Source organism: Alligator sinensis, unplaced genomic scaffold (genome assembly GCF_000455745.1).
Source record: "Alligator sinensis unplaced genomic scaffold, ASM45574v1 scaffold1291_1, whole genome shotgun sequence".
NCBI lineage: Eukaryota > Metazoa > Chordata > Crocodylia > Alligatoridae > Alligator > Alligator sinensis.
Window position 1 is genome coordinate 435643 of NW_005842219.1, and position 7613 is coordinate 443255.

A 7613-nucleotide genomic window follows, 5' to 3' on the forward strand; every position below is an offset into this window, starting at 1 on the left:
ATCCCCCCTTGCCTCCCCGCTCCCCCACACGAAGGGGCAGGAGGGGACCCGCGCGCGCACTTCAGTCGCCTCTTCCCTGCTCCGTGAGGAGAGGAGAGGAGTCCCCAGTCAGTCCCCTCCAGCTGCTGCACCAGCGGTGCCATCTGGAGCGATTGCTCCCCCCGCCAAATAAATGAATGGGATGAAATGAAATGAAATAAATTGGAATTAAATTAAATTAAATTAAATGAATGACCCCTCCCTCTCTCTCTCTCTCATCCATCCATCTAGTTTCATTCGGATTAAGGGACTCCCTTGCGGTTTGCAGGGGTGGGGGGCGGGGCCGGTCCCCGCCGCGAGCGGTCACACGGGGGCACTGCCCGCCCTCCCCCCCGGGGCTCGCGGGTGGGGCGCGACAAAGCTCCCCCCGGGCCGCACCAAAGAAGTCGCGGGCATGCGCGCCGATGCGCCTGCGCACTCCGGCGCGGGGGTGAGGTGGGGGGGGGTTCTGCTGTCTGCTTCCCTGGTGTGGGGCCAGCTGCTCTAGCACCCCCCGCCCCCCCAGCATCCTTGAGTGCGAGGCAGGGGGCATGAGCTTCCAGCCTCCTCCCTGGTGCCCTAGTCTGTACTCACAGGCACTACAGGGCCCACGTGGGCAGCCCAGGGATGGATGTTCCTGTGCCCTTCCTCGCCCCCCACTTTTTAAAGTTGTGTTCACTTGCTTTCTGTTTTCCAGTTGTGTTCATTTGCTTCCCTTCTTTCCTGCATGCCTTTTCTCATCATCCCTGCGACAGGACAGGGTGGAGGCAAGGCTGGGAGGCATATTTGGGGGGGCATCGGTGGCCTCCAGTCGAGGGTGATCTCTGCCACAGCTCTTGGATGGGGCTTGAGGCTGCTGCAGAGCCCAATCCTCAAGCCACAGCTCCCTTCGTGGACACCGCAAATCTTCCCGTGGGACGATGAAGCTGGGGCATCTCTCCTTTCCCTTCCTCCGCTCCCCCTTCTGTGCTTCAAGGGCAAGGCGCTTCATCTCAGAGGGGGCTGGCACTTGGCTGAGGTTGCGGTGCCACTGGATTCTGTTTAGGAGCCAGCTCTTGGGGTTGGCAAATGTTTTCTAGAGGTGCGACTTCACTGTGTCCATCTCGTCTGGCCACAGCGAGATCTCCGGCTGTAGCTAGCCTGAAAGCAGAGCACTTGTTTTGGGAGTCAAGAGTCAGGCATCTGCACGCAATATCCAGTCTAGCAAAGTTGATGCTTGAGGATCACCGGCTTGATGATGGTACCACTGGCTTTGGTACAAATACTGGCATTCGTGTGGCAATCTTTCCGTTTAAAGATACCAGTGTATGGACTGGAGGAGGGGGAGGAGTAGAGCAGGAGAAAAGGACTGGGGTGGTGTAGGGTAAGAGTGGGGGAAAAAGGTCTGGGGGGGTGTAGGGTATGAGCAAGAAGGAAAGGCCCGAGGGAAGCGGTGGAGGCAAGTTTGAAAGAGAGCAAGGAAAAAAGGGATGCTAAAGATCTATGGGCATGAGGAGAAAAGGCTCAGGCATGGGGGTGCTGGGTCTGAACAACATGAGAATGGCAAAAAAGATAAGGGTGTGGGGGGACAGCCTAAAGCAACATGCCTAGGGTCAAGGAAGAGGATCTGGGAGTAAGGAATCTAATCAAGAGGATTTAGGAGCAGACAAAGCTGAGGGCTCTGGAAAAGCAGCACTTGCTTTCTGTGCATCTCAAGGGGAAACTCCATGTCCAGGGTGTTACAGCTCCTGAAAAAAGCAGGTTAGGGAGACTTGGTGCTCAGAAACTTTTGAGTGACTTTTTCTCCCCACTCCCTCCAGAGCAAAGTGAATGGCTGGAGAGAGATGCAAGCATGTAGGAATTTGTTTTGAATTAATAGATTCAAGAGGCAACAGTGTTGCTAATCATCTCTTGAATGAGATATTGAGGAGGACCTACAACAGATTGTGCTTTGTAATTGTGTGGATGGAGAAGGCCAAGTTCAGAGTAGAATTCAAGCTGAAACCTTCGACACCCACTTCCCAGCAACAGCTTCCCTCTAGATTTCTCTTGATTTAGACTGGCAGGGTCACACTTCTTCACTGCCTCCTGTAATGTGTAGTTATTTACATTTATCCTGTCACTTTGAGCCCTTCTGATTTGGTAGCATTTTAAAACTCATTTTGCATAGGGATAAACAATGACACAAGCAGCAAGGCGGTGGGAAATTAAATCTACACTTGTTCATCCAAAAGTAACTTGCATCTCCCCTCTGCCTTTCACACGTCATCTCTGACCTTGACCTCAACTTGCATCTTGAGAAATAAGAAGAGAGGATAGTGGAGGAGGTGGGGGGAGGCAGGGACAGGAAATGACACCGTGTAAAAAGGTGTCATTTTAAGAAAGTATTTCTTAAACAAATACTTTAAGAATTTTAATTTAACTCGCACTGTGCCTTTTTAACTGATTTCATTTCAAATATCTGAGCCACGTCCAAGACCTGGCCCTGAATCTTCCTATCACTTTTTGATAGGGAAACCACCACATTTTCTTATCGCTCTTCTCTCTCACTTGCAGCTGCACGCACAGCCCAAACAAACTGGAGGGAAAGCTGGCTACAGTGGGAAAGTGATACAAATGTGTATATAAATAAGCTAAAATATTACAAGGTCCCATTCTTCGCATTATTTCTGAAAATGCAGAGCAGAGACATTCAACTTTGCTGTATCCAAACCACTGTTACTGGCCCGTTTTTCTTGGAAAATAACAATGTAATTTTCAGGGCAATGTAATTGATTATAGTGCCCTGCACATCCATCACCATTAAAGTGACATAAGAGACCTGTACTCAGAAATGTTTCTGCAGGTTTTCATTGCATTGCTGAAAGTCTGCGGTGTCTGTTTCTGTTTCCCCACACGCCTGGATTCACAAAGAAAACAGCACATGATTTGTTTCACACTGCAAAGGAGCAAATCCCTAAATGCACACATCTAACTAGGAAAATAGGATTAAAACCCAGACATTTTATACACCTCCCATTAGAAGAAGAAGAAAAAAAAATCAGGAACAGTTTCCTCCTGGATAATATGCAGAGGTGCTCCATTAAAAGCGTGGAAGTCTTGGTATTATTCTCCTGATTATACAGGGAAATTAGCCTTTGGCCTAGTCCTGATCCAAAGTTTATGGGAATCTTCCTATTGACCTCTACCAACTTTCATTCAACCCCTAGGTGCAGGTGGTTTATCTGGAGAAGCAATTACAGATGATACACAACTGGATGAAAAGCACACTTCCATTAAGTCTCCAACATGATCACTCCAGCCAAGACATTCAAGCTTTGCAGTCCAAAAGGATGCCATAAACATCCATGCATAGCTCCTTCCTAGCTTGCTTATTAGCTTTCCCTCTAGAAATATATCCTAGCTGGCAGTTGGCATGAGAAAGTAGCTTTTATTTAGCACGTACCATTCAATTGCTGAGTCACTGTTATTGAGCTTACTGACTCTAGTATACTCAACGAAATGCTCTCAGATATCAAGCATAACACCCACGGAAAGGGTACTTTTGTGAATCCATAAGCATATGTTCAACAGCCTACTGATTTGAGGCGAACACCAAAAGCAAATTGTTTTCTGGTCCTGATGCGACAAAAAGCCCTGCAGTGAAACAATCAAGGCTAAAACAGGACAAAGGCAACAATTCAATACAATTGTCCTACATAAGAACCACATGAAATTAGTAAATGTAACAAAATAATCAAGTCTTCTTATCAACTTTCTAAATTAGGCCCTGGCCTACCTATCTCGGAAGAAGGCTTGTGCAGTAGCTAAAATGGGGAGGTAATTCACTGCTTGGGGAAGCTGCAAGAAGCTTGCCTCTAGCAAAGGCAATTTGTAACAGGATTTTAAAATAATGTTTTAAAGGGATTTCCTTTTAATCGTATCCATGTCTGATACTCTTGCAGAGTCAGAAATGCCTTTTTGTATCAGCCTTTTATTATTCACACCTCAGATGTGCAGTGTAAATGTATCAGTACTTGCACCTTGTAAATCTTAAGTTTTATTTATCTATTTAGGTGAAAGTTCAGGTTGAAGAGACAAAAGCAGGCCATAAATAATAACCAGACTGAACTGGGGGTTTTTGGCCTTGCTGATAGGGTAGATTTAAAAAAGATTACCAGAAGACAACAATTCAAATACAAGGAAAAAAAGCTTATAAAGACAATTGTATGGTTCATATAGGTAAAAGGAGAAGGGAAAACTTAAAACATATACTAAAATAAGAGCAAAATTAAGCAGCTTAATTTTAAATTAAGTTGGGCTTAGTGCATCTCTCTCTGTAAGAGGAAACTGTAGCAATACAGCTACAAGATAGTGTTATGCTCTAATTCAAAGCGGACGAGCTAGTTACCTGGTCTCTTCCAACTGTTATGAAATTGCCAAGTGCTCTTGCATTTTCTCTTTCTGTCTGCAGGAAGAGGTTTAAAACAAACAAAAAACCCCATAATGAAGCAGCAGTGGCTAAAGAGAAGGCCCAAGAAAAAAAATAAAAATTGTACATTTTAAATTTTAAAAAAAGAGGAAAAACAAAACTAAAAAGAACACATATTGTTGATACCTAACAGGGAAAATTCAGTGACACTACTTAAAGTAGGGGGAGAGTTGATCCTGGCTAGAAAAGAAGGAGTCTAAAAATAGGCTTATAGTAATATATCTGGAGGAAAACAACTTGAAAAAATATAGTAGTTCTTTTAATAAATGAGGGAGTGGAATTGGCCTTTGGAACTTATTACCACAAGGTATCATTAAGGCCCGGAGCCATAGGCGGTGGAAGGGCAGGGCTAACTGGGCTCAGCCCCACCCAAGCACAGTGGGCAGCAGGTATGGCCGGAGAGCAGCCTGGCCACAGGCTGCTGCAGCAGGGAGAGGGGTGCACACACTCAGATACGCTGCGCAGCCAGGATTGCAGCCAGCCCAGCAGGCAGGTAAGTTTCTGTCTTTGCATGGGCTGGGGGGGGGTAGGGAAGGGAGATCAAGACCCCCACAGTGCAGGAGGCACTGGGGTCGGGGCAGGGCCCCAGCTGGGCTGGGTCGTAGGACAATCAGAGCCAGTGGATCCTCCAGAGGTGCAGTGTGGTGCTGGGGAGCTGGCAGTGCGGGGGGGGGGGGAAATACTCCTTTCCCCACCCAATATTTGCACAGGGCAAAGGCAGGCCACAGATGAGAGCTGGGCTCTGCCTGCTCACTGCCGCTGCTTTGAGAGCGGCACAATGCCATGCGAGTCCTGCTGCTGCAGTGAGGCACATGGCACCCTGCTGCTTTCAAAGCAGTGGTAGCGAGGCACGGAGGCTGGGAGCAGGCAGAGCCCAGCTCGCAGTTGCGGCCCGCCCTTGCCCCATGCCAAGATTGGGGAGGCACGTGCCCACCCCATGCCTTGGCTTCCCCGTGCCATGCCTCTGGAGGAGCCTCTGGGCTCTGATTGCCCCATGGTTCGGCCCAGCCGGGGCCCCATTCACCATGAGGCATGGCATGAGGAAGCCGGGGGGGGCAGGGAACATGCCCCCGCCACTTGGCTCCCCTGCAGTGCACATAGCGATGGAAACCACCTGCCCACGCCCCAGGAAGAGTCACCGGGCTCCGATTGCCCTATGACCTGGCCCGGCCTGAATCTTTTAGAAGAGCTGTATTTTTTCATGCTTCAGGAGACAGACCAATCTCTAACCATGCCAAATGCAGGATTTCTTTCAGGTTCCAAAGAAACAGCTGGTACTGGATTAAAGTAAGATGCAGAATATGGACTAGATAATACTGGTCTGATCCAGTATGCCAATTCCTGGGTTCCTACCACAGTAATGATTTTAACAGCTAAACACAGGAATACAATAAAAGAAAACTAGTGTTTCCATAATTAGAATCAAAGAACGACTCTGTAAATATCACTATTGATATCCCGGTGATCAGGAAATATAGAAAAATATCTAGACACAGTTATTGTAGCTGGGCCAGATGAGATGAGTTCTAGGACATTTCTAGCTAATGGAAATCCTTTTTGTTGTTATTGGTAAAAATTTCTAAAAGCGCACAAACAAACCCCACAAGAAAAGAGGCATCAAGATGGGAGAAAAGGCATTATTGAAGAATCAGTTTTTACAAAGTGGAGAAACAAAATGACAAACAACTAACCTGTAAATCCAATTTCTGGCTCGGGCTAAAAATAAATGAAAATAAAGTGAACAAATCTCAACAGAGAAAAATGCGTTAAAACAGGCCAGATAAGAATCTCAGCTGGTATAACTTAGCCGAGACCTATAGACTTGAGTGGTCCTACGCTGATTTCCATTGGTAAAAGTATGGCCTCCAGACAAAAAAAGGGAGACGGGCACAAAAGCAATGCCAGTTCATTCAGGAATGAAAATTGTTAAGCAACTTCAAGGACTTTCTTGAATAACTGCAAAATTGGATTCCCAGATCTACACGCAAACTCTAGCACCCACGTGTAGTCCAACCAAACTTTTGCTTTTAATGCCTTTATGCTTCCCTTTTTCATGAGCCAGTCAGGTTCAAAATAGCCAAAGGTCCTCCTAACCCTAGCAGCCAATAGGGCTAGTGTAGTTAAGCCATGCAGAAGAGTGACAGGTCTAGCATCAGGTCCAGTCACTTTGACTCCCCAGCCCAACCAACCAGGGATTTATTTGCAGCTGGGTTTTCCAGGGGCAATCTTTCTTCTGACTCTGGTGACGTTTTTGAACTCAAATCGTTGGCGTTCTAGCGAGACAAGTTACTGGCACCAGCACCAAGCATCAAGAAGTTGTAGCCTTGGCAAATAAAAAGGATAAAAAAAGGCATCTCTGGATTCCATAATAAAACCATTTGATATTGAGTGACATGCAATCTCACTTCTAAACTTCATCATGTGAGTATCTCACTTGCAAGTATTATTATGCCCTTTTATAAATCCATGGTGCATCTGCACCTTCAATACTGTGCCCAGTCCTGGTCCCCACCGCTCAGAAAGGTTATAGAAGAATTAGAGAAGGTACAGGGAAGGGCAAAAAGGATGATTAGTGGTATGGAGGAGAGACTAAAGAGGCTAGGTCTATTTAGTTTAGAAAAGAGATGCTTGAAGTGGGAAAAATGATAAAAGGGTTTACAAAATACTAAAAGGTAAAGAGGAAATAAGTAGAGATTTTTCACAATAACAAGAACTAGGGGTCAAAAAATGAAATTAGTAGGTAGTAAGCTTAAAACTGAACAAAGTAAGTTCTTTTTCACACTGTATGGTGTGGAACTCATTGCCACCAGGTGGAAGCTGACAATTTATCTAGATTCAAAACAGGATTGGAAAAATTCTTGAAGGAAAGGGGTATCAGTAGCTATGGAGCATGTGACTTAGGGATACAGCCTTTGAATCGGAGCTGATTAGACCTTAAATGCTGGAGACTGCAAGTGAGAGGGGAACACTGGAAAAACCCCTGGTCGTACCTAGTTCACTCTCCCGTTCACAGCACCCACTCTCTGCCAGTGTGTAACGTAGGATACTTGGCAAAACGACCCAGAAAATGGCAATTCTCATATTCAAGCTCTATTCAAACGGGGTTGTATAGAAATAATACTCTGTGCACTGAAAATGGTAGGGA